This window comes from Dermacentor variabilis, chromosome 6 (genome assembly GCF_050947875.1).
Source record: "Dermacentor variabilis isolate Ectoservices chromosome 6, ASM5094787v1, whole genome shotgun sequence".
Lineage (NCBI taxonomy): Eukaryota > Metazoa > Arthropoda > Arachnida > Ixodida > Ixodidae > Dermacentor > Dermacentor variabilis.
This window is the reverse complement of record NC_134573.1, coordinates 145538054-145555128: the sequence shown is the minus strand read 5'-3', so window position 1 is coordinate 145555128 and position 17075 is coordinate 145538054. Positions and strand designations below refer to the sequence as shown.

Here is a 17075-nt window from a genome sequence, read left to right as displayed (position 1 = left end):
TTACAAGCTTTGTACGTCGGCTGAACTCAAACGGGTGGTAGGGCTTTCTGTTACGTGGGGTTTTGTTAGATAGAGATGTTATAGATTGGAGGCGTCGAAAGAAAGAGGTCCCGAGAGATGTTCAGTCAGCACGTTTCTTTTTTTTCTACGTCGAATAAGTATATACTTGTATTTTGCTCATTTTATTGATTTACCTATTTATTTGGTAATCAATACAACTCAGATTTGGTGGCTCCTTGGCTAAAGGTGAAGCGAGTGCTCACCTGACTATAGGCCTATAGGCCACAAACGAAACATGCAGTGTCTATTACAGACAGTCTGTTTTAGTACAGTGCACGCATTGTTTGGTTAAGCTCAGTTTAGGTGTGCTTTCGCGCCGATAAATTATACGCGATGGTAAAAACAAGCTTGGTTAATTCTCCGGTCCTCGTACCTCGTCTTCCTTCAACGCCCTGATCTTTTTTTCACTAGCACGACTGCTTACAGCTGAAATGCACATCTGGGTGCATGCTGAGAGCAACGGGACCTTCATTAAAGTATACAGGACTGACGACTCGTCCGAAGTTGAGCGGCGATGCTTTGTGTGTGATTACAAAGCGAGCGCAATTTCATGTTTATTGTAGGGGCGCAGAAACGAGCGGTGTGCTGATATATTTTTTGTCGAAGTCGAATAACCTCAACCCATCAAAGGTTAACCAAAGCAGTGAAGCACGGCGTCCGTTCTAAACCAGGCGCACCCGACGGCGCGTTAAACTCGATGACTTGTATTTGCAGTGGTGGAGGTTCACGGCATCAGGGTGCCTGTTTGCTGTTGGGCTGGATCTCACAATCTAGAAATCGTTTAGACTAAAAGCTTAACGTTGTTTTTTTATTTATATATCTTTCTTTTTTATGGTGGGAACGAGCGAACGTCGTCATTCCTCTTCAGGAACAGGCATGTGATGAACTTAAAAGCTATTCGCATAAAACTGTGGCTGAAAGCAGTCCCGATGTCAGGTATGCAGGCCTCTCATAATTGCACACAGAGCCACTGGTGCATATATGGTGGTGCTCATTAACCGCCGCCTGAGGTACAGGCTGACGAACTTGCGTTGACAAGGCGCAGATACTACGCTCTTTGGTGAAGCGCTCATAGGTCGGATATCTGGAAAGGGTTGCTAGTGTTTTAGTACTTCTGATCAGCAAACATGACTTGGAGAGAGGGAGAGAGAGATCGAAGCCTGCTTGGCTTCAATTTCGCTCCCTCTTTTCAACTTCGCAATCGCAACAAACACACTGGAATTGATTTACTGACATTCCCTTTAAATGGGGGCGGTGACAAATATTCACCTTGTCTGTTTGAGCTAATCGTGTGAGCTATACGTGCCTTTCAGTCTAGATGCATCTTGCTTGCATCTCCTTAATTTTGTTTTTCATCTTCCTGAAAACTTATATATCTGCCTCGTACCGTTATATAAGGCTGTAATGGATCCGATCTTATCAAGCAATCTCTTCCCTGCTTTCTTTTTTTCACCAATACCCTTAACGTATCATGCTTGTCTCGACTACTGAGCGGATTAACGCTTCCGCCCATTTTAAATCCCCGCGCTTTTGGAAGGTGTACGGTATCCTACGGGTTTTGCTGGGTGAATACTTTCGCTTTCCTTTATAGGATGTTCTGAGTTGTCTCCGATATTTCTTTTTTTTGTTTTGTTTTACTGCAGTAGACACCTGCCTCATCCTGTTGCAATCATTTGCTCCGGTATGTTTTTTGTCCTTAGGCAACCAGCTCAAGCCTCAAATAGCAAGGCTTAATCAAGGTGGCTAATGGAAAATGCTCGTTGTCTTTTTTATTATGAATTTCAATGAATTGCGATAGCGAAGTTGAAAAGAGGGAGAGAAATTGAAGCCAAGCGGGCTTCGATCTCTCTCTCTCTCTCTCTCTCTCTCTCTCTCTCTCTCTCTCTCTCTCTCTCTCTCTCCAAGTCATGTTCGCTGATTAGAAGTACTAAAACAGTAGCAACCATTTCGAGATATCCGACCTTTAAGTGCACAGTGAAATACAACGGTGTTCTGGTCAGCAGTTTCTCCGAAGCGCGTGTCTCTATTTTAACTGGACGACACAACTGTAGTTGCACTATGTAGTCTTGCAGAATTCCTGCGTAGTAGGCATGACTTCGCCTCTGCTCGACTTCAATTTCGCAGCAGGAACACGCGTCCTACAAAGTGAATAACTCGGTAGTAAATTTGTGAATGCTTTTATGTAGTCACATGTACGTTGTGAGTTGTTGTACGTGTCCGCCTCCTCAGATAATACCCCTGAACCGACTGAGTCGCTCTATGTGCGCCAAACGATTTTGAGGGAGGTCAAGAGAGAGAGAGAGAGAGAGAGAGAGATCCGTGGTGTAAAGCGTTGGTGTCGAAGCTTCGCCGGATTGATTTGTGTTCGACACCACGAATTCGAATTGTAGTCTGCACGACACATTTGTAGGTGTATGCGAATATTCGAAACTTTCGAATAGCGAATCGAATAGTGTCTTATTCGACTCGGTCTTCGAATCTAATAGTCGTTATTCCTACGTGCGACTGTATTTCGAATATTTTTCGAATATTTCGAAACGTCAACTGCGCCCAGCTAAACATGAAATTGGAGCGAACATACGTCAAATTTTTACCCCCACGGGCATAGTATGGACATAAAACTTGGGCTTGCGTAGTGGAGGAGACTACGTCACTCAGGTGGTCATCGTTTACAGGCTGTACAGCGATCATTCGCCTTCTCTGAAGGCGCCCTGTGCATACCAAGAAACTACTTGTTTGCTCCTGATGCACCAATTGTGCTTTGAATAAACAACGCTTCATAAAGTACTGTGTAACGACATGAACTTTGTAACATTAAGATTACAGGGAGGTGAACATCGTTTTATATTAATTGTGATAACGGCTGTTCATTATTCCAAAATGTATTCGATTCGATTCGCTTCTGGCACTATTCGATTTGTGTTCGATTCGGTCTCAAAAACCACTGTTGGCACACCCCTACTGGCATTCTGTTTAACATGGGTCTTGACTACTACTGCTTTTCTTTGCTTCTAGCTTGCAGTAAACGCCGTCGGTGTACAGCGAAATTTTTTGTAATAATCGCCTTCCAAATTTGAATTCCTCTACCGTGCAGATATACCCCACATTTTGATATTTCTTCCCCCTGTATTTTGGGACCTCGACTGTGTATAGTACTTTCATATACGCGCTACAATTTGTGATGATTAGCGAAAAGTGAATTTTGCGTCTTAAGAAATTTAAATGTCCGTGTTTGCGACGATAGAAGCCATCTTCGCACACTGTCTATATAGCTTGCTCAATCAATCAATCAATCAATCAATCAATCAATCAATCAATCAATCAATCAATCAATCAATCAATCAATCAATCAAAAGAAATAGGGTTCGCGGTGCTCCCATGCACGGCAAACCTTGTTAATTTTATACGGCTATAGGAACGCATAATTATGCTGCAGAAATGGCGTTTCTTTCTCTCTCAAGGCTTGTTTAATTGGGGAGGTGTTTCAGAGTATTGAAATTTCCTAATCTGTCGCGTATGTATTCGAGATATAGAACTTCGCGTATAGTGAATCGAATACCGCGTATTCTGCTTCTGAAAAACAGGAGATACTTCGTCTTCTCTTGATCCTGTATATAGACGCAGTGCAAGTTCAAATTCCGGTCAACTCCATCCACCTTTGAAATCAGCTGCAGGTGAGCGGTCACCACAAGCCCTGGTACGTTTATTACATGCCTATCTCTGGAGTGGAGAATACTTAAAATTGCAAACAAAAGCGTTTGTTTCGTATTCGAAATTTTCTGCATTCGGTTGCCCGTATTGAGATAAAAAATTTAGGGGGATCAATATTATGGGCCCGTTCTGTTGTATTATACACGTTGTGCGCTCTGGGCGACGGATCGAGTCGGTTGATTACATTAGCATTATCAAATTGTCACTGGAGTCCGTTTTTTTTTTTTCTTTCGTTTATGTTTTTTTTTCTTTTTTGACTACACCCAAACGCGACGAACGGGGTGACTTTTGTGAAGAGGTTTCTCCAGACAAGCCTGTCAAGTTGTCGAGGTTAACCGTATTTCTTTAAGGTCCCTATTTATTTTATTGTTTTTTTTCTTTCCCTACCGCCACCTCGTCAAGCGCTCGTGAGGCACCTGGCGTAGCGCTGTCCAAACGTGTAATTATTTCTAGGCGCACAGCTGGCGAATCAGGAACGTCGCCGTTGCCCGTGCCGCCGAAAAGAGAGAGAGATAGAGAGTAAGAAGTAAAACAAAAGACAGACAGAAAAAAACTGAAGAGAATCCTGAAAACGCTCGACGTGAAAAAGAAAGTTCTCGATGTCGTGAGTTCGCACCAAGCGCTCTCTCCTGGCGTCTCGTTTTCTCTTTCTTTCTTTCTTTCTTTCTTTCTTTCTTTCTTTCTTTCTTTCTTTCTTTCTTTCTTTCTTTCGTTCATTCTTTCTTTGCGTGCGTATGCGCGCGGGTTCTGTTGAGAAGCCGTCCTTACCCGAAGTGCACGTGACACAACTGATTGGCGTGAATCATTTCGCGCCGGCGGGTCGGCGAACCATCGGTTTGAGCTCATTGCTCTCCTTTCGACGTTGACACTCCCGCTGGTGCCGTTTCTCTTCCCTGACACACGTGAAATTGAATCCGCCCAAAAAGCCCCGCAAAATGGTTCGCCTACTGTTGCGGACAGATGAACGATATCGAACACGTAATTTGGACCGAGCTACTTGGACGGACGAGCACATCGCTTGTGTGACAGATACCGGCTTAATATGTGGCATGTGGCCTTTACAAACTCGAATTACGGGCGTCTCTCTATCTCTCTCTCTCTTTATCTCCTTCTTTGGACGTTGCACCGCTAAGCTTGAGGTCACGGGTTCTACCAGGTTGCGGCTGCCGCATTCCAGTGAGGGCGGAATGCAAAAAACCCTCGTGTACCGTACATAGGTACACGTTAGAAAAGAAAGAAAAAAACCAACGTGGTGTTACGAATGGCCTGCCGGGGCTGGCGAGCTAGAGGAGAAGCGATCTTCGAAACCTGCCCGGCCCGCTGCGATGACTCGCTTTGGGAAAACAACAATGCGCCAAGTGAACAGCCCATCGGCGCCACCATGTCTGCTGCGACGACTCGCTTTGTAAGGACCACAATGCGCCGCGTCCACAATCGAACGGCGCCGGCATATCTAGACGCAGTCGGCGGACCAAGCGTTGTTTGTGGAGTCGCCGTCGTCTTCACGGTTTGATTGGAGCGAGATAACTCCTGGAAGAAGTTTTGTGGCGCCGTCTCACCGGGTCTTAGAAGTCGTCAGTCAATGGACAGACGCGGCGGCCACTGTCTGCGAAGTCAACACTGGGATCAAGAGGCGCCACTGCTCGGGGCAGGACCCTTGTCTGCGAGAATCCTCTCACCTCGGTGTGGTCAGTGAAACCTGTGCGGAAGTGTGTTTGTAAACCCTCCCCCTGAAAGGCGGGTCGGCGACGATGACTGGACGCTCCCATCGGTCGATGGTTGAACGGCCGCTTTCCCTCACCTAGCGATCTAGGGAGGACAGAGTGTATTTAAGCAGTCGTCGTCGGCTGTTCAGTGTGCATTCTCTTTCGGTCATGCTAGACTGATGAACTATAACGTTCTCATGTAGATACTGTAAATAAATCCCATATTCCTCGTTCTCGATGAGAACAAGTCTCTCCCTTCAACAACGTTTTCAGCGTGGATGAGTTGGACGACGGCATGGGCCAGCTACCATCTATTATATGCCCGACCCCAACCATTACAACGGTCAAAAATAATCCGAAATTTTTCATTACGGCGCGTCTCATAACCAAATCATCGTCGTAGTTTTGGGATGTAGAGCTATATAATTTTGATTTAAAATTGGGTGTCCGTCTCTCTCTGTGTGTCTCTGTGTGTATACGTGTGCGTGCGTGCGTGCGTGTGCGTTTTCAGCACTACGTCACAAACTGATTTCATAACGATCTCACTATCTTTCCTGCCGCCTATACAACGTACCAGATAAGCTTTAGCGCTGCGTCATTTGAAACCGTGGTGTTAAACCGCAGAGCGCGAGCATGGTACATGTATGCACATACGTGTACAATGCACCGCAGCTACGAGGCTCCCCGCAGGGGCGTCTGCGTAAGCAGGCGTTTGGTGTGTTGCGACACCACGTACCCGAGCACACGAGGGTTGGACCCTCCCGCGTGTAGCCGTGCGCGGCTTAGCCGTGTCCGGGGAAAGGGGGATCCTGGGGGTTGAGCCGATGCCGGGTGTTTGGACCTTTAAGGCCCCCCGGCGGAGGCAACACACCTCTTTGGCCTCTGCTTCACGTAGACGGCACCCCCGGACTGACCCACCCGGGGGAAATCGGTAGTTGCCTTTTCCTGTCTCTCTCTCCCTACAACCTTCGTCTTTTTCTTGCTTTCCACCTTTCCTGTCTCCTTCTCATTTCTTTATTACTTCCGACCTTCCTGGCAGCAAGGGTTAACCTTGTGTGAGTAGCCAACCTTGGTTATATCATATTGGGTTATAGCGGCAACGTACAGCTGGCGTTTGCAGGCGCTGTTTTTCAGGCCCTGCAGCGTCCCCTTGTTGGACTCCATGGTGGGTGGCTGGCGTTGCTGCCGAAAACTAAACGTCCACACATGGCTACTTCCTTCCCTCCACTACCTGATCGTCCTCAGAAAAGAGGGCGCACCGATGAAGTCTTTCAATTTTTTGGCCGCCAAAAAGAATCGTTCCCGCGTTTCCATGTCATCCATTCTGCAAAACCAGATAAGCCAGTACGAACAATCTCACCCTTCCTTGTTTCCAAGTCATTGACTGAAGCCTTTGGTCTTGGATATAAGGCGTCCCGGATGGCAAGCGGTGATCTCCTCCTGGAGCTCCGCGATCAAAAACAATACGAAAAATTGTCAACACTAGTGTCATTTGGGGAAACCCAAATAATTATAACCCCGCACCGCACGATGAACACCACCCGTGGTGTTGTCTCTGACGATGACTTGATGGAGCTCACTGAGGCTGAACTCTTGGAGGGCTTCAGTGACCAGAATGTTATAAATGTTAGACGAATTAAGATAAGGCGAGATGGAAAAGAGATCAAGACGAAACACCTGATACTCACGTTCGGCTCAAGTGTCCTTCCCGAGTCCATCGACGCCGGTTATATCAAACTTCGTGTTCGACCATACGTTCCGAATCCTCTCAGATGCTTTAAGTGCCAACGTTTCGGCCACAGTTCACAGAACTGTCGAGGCCGGCTGACTTGTGCCAAGTGCAGTGACAATGAACATTCCTCCGAAACGTGCCAGAACACCCCACATTGTGTCAACTGTGATGGCGAGCATGCCGCATACTCGCGCGCCTGCCCGTCCTGGAAAAAAGAAAAAGAAATTGTGACCATAAAAGTAAAAGAAAATATCACTTTCAAAGAGGCACGGAGGCGGGTGTCATACCTGTCTAAGAGCAGCTTTGCCGATGTGGCGCGTAAGGGGGCAGCGTCACAACGGCCTCCGGCGGCTGTCCGACCCACAAGCAGTGAGTCGGCAGTTACGCCATCTGCCCCCGCGGCGGTCGCAGCTAGCGCTGCTCCGTCAACAGAGCAGGGGGGACCATCGACCCCGAAGGTGGGCGCAGCAGAGGGTGCCCCAATCTCCCCGGCCCCTCCCAGCGCTGGCAACAGCCGGCGCAGCCAAATCCCGCAGGGTGCCCCATCGACCTCCGGGCTGGTGGGCGCAGGGGTCTTGCCCTCCAAGGCGGGACCCTCTCGGGAAACTTCTCGCTCGCAAGAGCAGGTGTCCGGCGCCTCACAAGAGGCAATGGACACTACACCTATTCTCAAGGCGCACCAAGCGCCTAAGGAGCGGCGAGGTTCCCTCGAACGCTTCAAAAAGAGCAAAACCCCGGTTACAGGGCCTCGAAAGGGCTCTGTAATATAAGGCATCACTTCCGTTTCCGTAAGCACAGCACCAATTTACTTTAAAAATGGATACACAAATAATTCAGTGGAATGTCCGAGGTCTTCTTAGAAACCTTGATGATTTGCAAGAACTCATCCACAAACATAATCCAAAAGTGCTGTGTTTACAGGAAACACACTTAAAATCCAAACACACAAACTTTCTCCGTACGTATGTTACTTTTCGCAAAGATCGCGATGATTCCGTCGCATCATCGGGTGGTGTGGCGATTCTCACTCATAAAAGTATAGCATGTCAACCTTTACAGCTACGAACGCCTCTTGAAGCAGTGGCGGTGCGAGCTGTTCTGCTAAACAAACTCATCACTATATGCTCGCTTTATATACCCCCACATCACAAATTAACTAAGCATGAATTTCAATCCTTTATAGATGAATTGCCAGAACCTTATCTGGTTCTTGGCGACTTCAATGCACACAACTACCTGTGGGGCGACCCTCGTATAGATGCGCGAGGACGTCTTGTTGAACAGTTCCTTTTCTCTTCTGGTGCTTGTCTACTGAATAAGAAGGAAGCGACATACTATTCTCTTGCAAACAGAACATTTTCTTCAATAGATCTTAGCCTAGTCTCTCCGTCACTACTCTCTGAACTTGAATGGGAAGTAAACGGCAATCCTTACGGAAGCGACCACTTCCCTATACTACTAAGAACATATAAAGAAAAGGAATGTCTACCACAGGCTCCCAGGTGGAAAATAGATACAGCCGACTGGGAGAAATTCAGAACTTTCACCAGGATCTCATGGAATGACATGGCCTCTTTAGAAATTGATGCTGTCGTTCAATATTTTACAGCCTTCATTATAGATGCCGCATCAAAATGCATATCTGAAGTAAGTGGTTTCGCATGCAAACGGCGCGTCCCGTGGTGGAACGACGAGTGTAGGACCGCCCGTAAGAAACAAAACAAAGCGTGGGGGTTGCTACGCGCCTCTCCCACTGCGGAGAATCTTGTTAACTTTAAAAAAGCAAAATCTGAAGGAAGGAGAACGCGCCGACAGGCCAGAAGAGAGAGCTGGCAGAAGTTTTTATCGAGTATCAACTCTTATACAGAGGAGGGGAAAGTCTGGAACAGGGTTAACAGGATAAAAGGACGACAAACTTATTCACTCCCCCTGGTAAACACTCAAGGCGATACCCTGCTTGAACAAGCAGACTCACTTGGGGAGCACTTTCAGAGCGTGTCAAGTTCCAACAATTACTCAAAACCCTTTCTCAAATATAAACAAATAGAAGAACGCAAGCCACTCATCAGAAAGTGTCGGCAGAATGAACCGTACAACCGCCCCTTTACTATTGCAGAGTTGAGAGCTGCCTTGAGCGCATGCAAGAGCTCTGCACCGGGATCTGACAGAATCATGTATGAAATGCTGAAAAACTTACACTATGACACGCAACTGACACTACTTACACTTTTCAACACTATCTGGGACGCAGGGTACCTTCCGACAGCATGGAAAGAAGCCATTGTGGTCCCTGTTTTAAAACAAGGGAAAGATCCTTCCTCAGTTGCAAGCTACCGCCCAATAGCCCTCACAAGCTGCATGTGTAAGGTATTTGAAAAAATGATAAATCAGCGACTGATCCATTTCCTTGAACAGAACAAAATGCTTGATCCCTATCAGTGTGGCTTCCGAGAAGGGCGGTCCACAACCGACCATCTTGTACGTATTGAAGGAAATATCCGGGACGCATTTATACATAAACAGTTCTTCCTCTCGATATTTCTTGATATGGAAAAGGCGTATGACACCACGTGGCGATACGGGATCTTGCGAGACTTATCGGAAATGGGCATTCATGGTAATATCCTAAACCTCATAGAAAGCTATTTGTCCAATCGCACATTCCGTGTAAAAGTCGGCAATGTGCTGTCACGTCCTTTTACACAAGAAACTGGTGTACCCCAGGGAGGTGTGCTCAGTTGCACACTTTTTATTGTTAAAATGACAACGCTTCGCGCTTCCTTACCACCAGCCATTTTGTATTCCGTCTATGTGGACGACATTCAAATAGGCTTCAAATCCTGTAACCTCACAGTATGCGAGAGACAGGTACAGCATGGTTTGAACAAGGTGTCACGGTGGGCAGAGGAAAATGGTTTTAAAATCAATCCTCAAAAGAGTTCTTGTGTGCTGTTTACAAGGAAGAGAGGCCTTGTTCCGGATCCTTGCTTACAAATGTGTGGACAACAGATACCTGTAAACAAAGAGCACAAATTTCTAGGTGTTATACTTGACAATAGACTCACTTTCGTCCCACACATTAAACATCTGAAAGAAAAGTGTCTGAAAACAATGAACCTAATGAAACTTCTATCCCAGACTACGTGGGGTAGTGACAGGAAGTGCCTAATGAATCTCTATAAGAGCCTAATCCGGTCACGATTAGATTATGGTGCCGTGATATATAACTCTGCCGCCCCAAGCACGCTAAAGATGCTAGACCCTGTTCACCATCTAGGTATCCGTTTAGCCACAGGCGCTTTCAGAACAAGCCCGATTGAAAGCCTATATGCCGAATCCAATGAATGGTCTCTCTACCTACAGAGGTCATACATCAGCTTTACATATCTCCTTAAAGTACGCTCTAATCCTGAACATCCATGTTTTGATACCGTTACCGATATGAGGTGCGCTACACTTTTCAGCAATCGCCCCTCCATAAGACAGCCTTTCTCGCTGCGTGTGAAGGAGCTTAGCGATGAAATCCATGTCCCACTCCTCGAGCATCGCTTAATGCACCTAACCAATCTCTTACCTCCTTGGGAGTGGCAGGTTATACAATGTGACATATCCTTTATAAAAATTACAAAGCACGCTCCTGAGGCTGAAATCAGAATGCATTTCCTAGAGTTGCAGTACAAACACTCCTGCGCAGAGTACTACACAGACGCTTCGAAGTCAAATGCCGGGGTATCCTATGCAGCCGTCGGCCCATCCTTCTCGGAATCCGATGTACTGCATCCGGAAACCAGCATCTTTACGGCCGAGGCCTACGCATTACTCTCTGCTGTGAAGCATATTAGAAGATCAAAACTTCCAAAAGCAGCGATCTATACAGACTCTCTAAGCGTCGTGAAGGCCCTAATGTCACTCTACAAACATAAAAATCCCGTATTCAATGAACTGTATTCGGTATTGTGTAAAGCGTACACATCTAACCAGAACATTATAATATGCTGGGTACCTGGCCACAGAGGTATCGAGGGCAATGTACTGGCTGATCAAATGGCCACATCACTCACATCACTAAACACTTCTTCTGCAGTTGCTGTCCCGGTCACAGATCTGAAGCCTTTCTTGCGTAAGAAACTGCGACAACACTGGCAACGCATGTGGAACGCAGAAATAAACAATAAACTGCACGTTATAAAGCCACAGCTAGGTTTTTGGCCCTTCCCATCAAAATCACGGCGAACAGATGTCCTATTTTGCCGCCTCAGAATCGGGCACACATTTGGTACACACAATTTTCTTCTTACTGGAAACGAACCGCCAACCTGTGGTCGATGTGGTGAGAGGCTGACCGTCCTCCACGTCCTCTTGGAGTGTCGCGAAGCCGAACGTGAAAGAAAGAAGCATTTTCCTCTTTCATATCGTCATTGCATACCTCTTCACCCAGCTATGTTTCTTGGTAAGGAACCGCTTTTTAACACCAAGGCAGTCCTCGACTTCTTAAAGGATGTAGTTCTACACGTTATAAGCCCAATAAATTCGTAGTGCATCCTCGCTCCAGAGGATGCTGCTGCGATAATTGTTCTGAATAGCACATGCCTCCAGGCCCTTGTGTTTTCAAGGGCCATATGGAGGCAGTAGTGCTCTAGCATTTCTTATAATCTGCTATATTTTACCTATCGTACCATTCTTTTTAAATGCATCTAAATGTTCATAATACAAGTCATACGTCATCGCCATAATTTTATTATACAGATTTTACGCACTTTATTGCGTATATTTTAAGGCCCCTTTACAGCCACGTCACACCAACCTCATAGTAATCATTAGTACATTGCAAACCCATTAGCACAGACATGGCGCTCTTTGGCCATACCTGGCCCTTGCGCCAAAAAACCCCATACATCATCATCAGCTACGAGGCTGTCATTGAAAAGCTTTAGTAATATTTTAGTAGTGAACGATGGCATCAGACCGAAGGGCGCGCGGACAATGCCCCGGCTGAACGAGTCGATCAACCTGTGTTTCCCGATGGACGTGAAAAAAAGATGCCCTTTGTGAAGCACGAGGAGACAAACGAGGAAGAAATTGAATAAGGCAATGTGGCTACGGGTGCTTAAATGGTGTCGACTCTCAATAACGTCTGTCCTTCGATCATTAAACAAGGACGATCGACGATGCTGTACAGCAGTGAAATTATTTTTGGCATTTCGTTTAAAAGCTCTCTTTCTCGTGTTTAAATTTTTGTGCATATTGTATACGACCGTACCTATAGAGACATGTGCCATTGGACGCACATATATATGTAGAACGAGCTGTATGTAAAGGGAAGTTCGCACCGCGGCTTAATCATACGCTTCACGAAATCGTCTTTCGATGCTTACTCTTCATTAAAAAAAAAGAAAAAAAAGAACTCAGGAAAGAAATTGGCATCGCAAAAAATGGCATCGCATATTTGAACGTCCTTACTGCGCAATGGATTGGTTAATTGATTCCTGGGGTCGGACGTTCCAAAACAACTTTGGAGCGATGAGTGATGGCGTGCGTAATGGGGGATTCTAGTCGTGGGTTCGATTCTCGATCGCCGCTGCGGCCGCACTGCGATTGGGGGGGGGGGGGGGCGGAATGCGAAAGCGCGCGTGCATACCGTGCATTCGAGTGCGCGTTCAAGAACCTAAAGTGGTCAAAATTAAACCCGACTACCTTCCCCCCCCCTCCGCCCCCCTCCCCCAACTACGGCGTGACACGTAATCCGATCTGGGTTCTGGCATTTGGCGCGCAAAACCTCAGGATTTCTCTCTTCTTTAATTTTTCCCCTCTGATATAGCCCACATATTATTTGTGGTGTCAAGTCCGATAAGTTGCCATTCGTCCAGCTCTTTAGAAAGAGCCGGGGCCCGAGGATGCACGGCAACTAGCTGCGCTGAACTCAATTACAATACCTCTGGACGTCGTGTCGTTCTGCAGCTGCTTGCGAACGGAATGCTCACTGCACCTGCTGCGGTCGTGACATCCCTGTCGTGCGGTTCTTTCGCAGGACTGAGCCTATGCGGTTGCGCGTGCGCGTTGCCTTATATGTTCAGTAGGACGCTTTGTACGCTCTTTGGGTGTTTACGAGCCAGTACGGCGAGAAACTTCTGGGCCATCGTCGTTCGAGGGATAAAAAAAAAAGAAAATGTCAAAGATCAACTTATATTACGTTCGTATTCAAAGTCGCTTTATTTACCTGAAGTGGTGCGAGCAGATGGTTAAACGAGAGGCTGTTGTATATAAAGCAGCTTCGGGGAGCCGCAGGCTCGCCTTGCAGGGCATATTGGTAGCGCTAGTGTACAAGGTGCGTAATACAGTAATACAAGCAACAGATTGAGGAGAGTAATAAAAAAAAAAACGCTTTTTGTCGAAATTGCAGTGAGGGAGCGCAGAAAGGTGTTACTCGGCATTTGCAGAAATCACAGATAAAAAAAAAAACGTTGTTTCACTATGTTTTGAGGCGACAGAAGTAAATAGCGCAATAAGCTTGTTGTACCGGTATAAAACGTAGTGAAAATTTGATATTCAGACATGAATGCCCCTTATTCAGTTTCGGGCAAGAGGCTGGCTACGCTTTGTGTCGATTATGGTCCAGTGTTAAAAGGGGCTCTACATATTAAAACTTTGGTATTGATTAAGCTTAGTTCCAACGTGAAAACCTCTGTAAAAAAAAGAAAAAGCAGAGTAAATATGCTAACGCGTCGTATTTCCCTATTTTCCCCATTAAGTCGATGCTGCGTTGAGATTACGTATGTTACTTCGAATACTAACGTAATGAGGCGCCTAGTATATCATTAGTTCATACCGTACATCCTTTCCACGGAACATTGCTCAATAAATTTTAGGGAGCGAATGCCTAGCCATATGGGGAGCGCTGTTGTGAAGAACTGATAACCTAACTGCTTTACCCCTGCCGCAAGACAATCCACAGATCGGCAGTTGTAACGAGAATCGGGCGCAGCTCTCTTGGCGTGGATTGTGACACGGGTCAGCAGCGTGGCCACATTGCTCAGAATGTGGCTCATTAGGGAGCTTTAGAAGCGTTGTATATACACCGAGAGTTAGGGGACGCTATCGGCGTGTGGAAGGAACGCAGAAGGCGTACAAAGTAATTGTATTTTGGCGTCCCGAAGCGACTTCTCTCACCCCCCCCCCAAAAAAAAAAATATATATATATACCTGACTCCTTTGTACGCGCTTAAGGTCCCTAGAACTTATCTAGGGACTTTATGTGAGCCTGACCTGTAGCGTCCCCTATAACTCTGGGTGCACCATATAGAGGTTCTCGGTGCGGCAGAATCATGCGCTTTCGTCGCAACTGTCGAGGTTAATCCTCCCGCAGGCCTAATCCCGCTACCCCTTACGAGAGAGAAGTGGTTCTTGTGGGGAAGGAGAAAAGTCTAGCGCTATTTTCTGCAACCCGTGCGGGAGCACGGCTCAGCGCCAGCAGGGTGGAGGGGATGGGGTTAAAAGAGAGAGGGAGGGTAGGAGGGAGAGAGAAAATCGCTCGACGTGACGCAGCGCACTCTGTGTGACTTCGCACCATAGCAGGATGCGAAAGTTCGTGCACGCGTAATACTCGGTTGCTCGCACAAATTGTCGCCTGCAGTTGCGTGTTCCCTTAGAGAATGACACAAAGCGCTTTCTTCGCGGGCTGCGCGCATCCATTTCTGGTCCGCGTGTAAGACCAGGAGTTCGAGGCGCGATGCTATTTCGCTATGGAGCCACGCTTAGACTATTGGTTTAACTTAGAGCGTTTAACCTTAGAGCGTTTAACCAATTCGCGAAAGCTTCGCTTCGCGCAGATTCCAAAATGTGTACGATGCACTTGCATTGCTTTTAATGCCTTATAGGAGGAGTTAAAGCGTAAAAAAAAAGTGTGTGTGTAGGAAGCTGGTCACGTGGTAGAGGTAGAGAGGGAATGGGAGAGCTTAGAAGAGCCTGTATGTGTAGTGTTTATACATGTATACATATAGTGAGCTCTGGATCAACTTTGTAACGTGGTGAACGCAGTTGTGGATCCGGGACCTCGAAGAGCTGCGACGTAATGCCCGCGCATTTCTCTCGCATTTACCGCTCAATCGCCATTGATTTATTGGTGCGTGACTGCCCGTTTGTGTCGAGCTTAAGTTCCGGGTGGGTATACAGTGTCTTCCGCATATAGCCACGTCGTATTTCTGGCGAAAACGACTCTTTCTCACGTGGCTGATCGCCTTCGCACTAACGAGCACGCTGCCGACCTCGTCGCCTATATATCTACGGTTTTAATGCCACGCCATGGCGTGGGAAGCATCCTGCACGCGTCCTCTCGGTCGCATCGCTCGGCACGAGCGTTCGGGGTGATTAGCCCCGCTCAGGTGTCGGGTATCGTGACCGCCGCCGCATAATTGTTGGCGGCCGCACTCCGATCAGGATCTCTTGTGGCTATACCGATGATGGAATGGCTACTGTCGCGATTTCTGCTTGTCCGTCTCTCTCTCTCTCTCTCTCTCTGCCTGTCTTACCGCGAAAGCCTGGCGTTTGCGCTAATGGGTGTTCGTGACGCTGCACCGTGAAGAGATGCGGGCGGCCCCGGACTGGAGATTGGCCTTCCGCAGCGACTCATCAATAGGTAACGCGCGCTTTTGTGCACGGACTAAGGAAGCGCTCGAGTCACCACGAATTAATCCTGGGCCTATCACTACGACGTTCCACTGTGTCCCCTTGCTACTCTGACGCGTTGAACGCAATCAATCAATCAATCAATCAATCAATCAATCAATCAATCAATCAATCAATCAATAATTTGGAGGACCCTTAAGCTTCGCCTTTAAGAGTGGAACGCGATAGCATTCAAAGATCTCTGACTGCTCCATCAATCAATCAATCAATCAATCATTTGGAGGACCCTTAAGCTTCGCCTTTAAGAGTGGAACGCGATAGCATTCAAAGATCTCTCACTGCTTCTCACGCTTCCCGGCAACTGCAGCTTATGTAACCGCAATGTTTACGTGGAAACGCTGGTGGCGCACGCTATGCACGAAGGCGGGCTTTCTGGTAGAAACACGGCCTCTGCGTCGGCCGCGATGCGGTGAAGTCGAGCGCTCCGTGGCGTTTCAATAGTCGCGCGTCGGCGCGCAAGAATGGCGGACGCCGTGGCCGGTCTATGAATTGTTGAAACGCTGGAAAAGGGGTTTGAGTTTTTGGGTAACAGAATTATCTTTTCTCGTATATTCAAATTACCATCCGACGCTGTCATGTCTGTAGGTTGTGTGTAAGTCGTACTTTACGATTTTTCTACGTAGTTTAGCTTGAGAAATTCAATTACTTCTGTAACTTCCTTGCGCCACATGGAGGGCCGTAGGTATGGATGGCTAAAAAATCGTTTTGCCGAAACGATGTCCAACGCCGGACGCCGACGCCAGGTTTTTTGCGACATGGGGCCCTTAATGCTATCGCGTTAATATGCTGCGGAACATGACGTAGCGGGTTCGACTGCCGCCGCGGCTACTGTATTTCGATGGGAGCGAAATGCCATGACGTTCGTGTACGCAGATTCAGGTGCGCGTTAAGGAAGCCCATAGTCCTCCACTACGGCGTCTCTCATCTATAGCCCCAAGATTGCGTCTAAAGGCGGCCAACGAGCGCCTCTCTCTCTCTCTCCCTCTCTCTCGTGCTCTTTGTCATTGTACGGTGGAGAAACACAATATTTTTATTGCTGTAAAGGAAGTATTCTTGTAAATACATGGGCGAACAACAAAGCAGACAAATACGAGCACTGACTGTACACTGAGCGTTTCTTTCATTTTTTTTTTTGTCAGGAAAGGTAAATAAACATTTTTACGCATATGATCATTGTAAAGTCG

At 47.1% G+C, this 17075-nt stretch overlaps 1 protein-coding gene across 4 annotated transcripts in view; it reads left to right on the top strand.

Annotated features, from left to right (window-relative positions):
- The window catches only part of LOC142585399 (uncharacterized), a 532153-nt gene that overhangs the window by 8416 nt on the left and 506662 nt on the right, over window positions 1–17075 (top strand). The window lies entirely within an intron of this gene.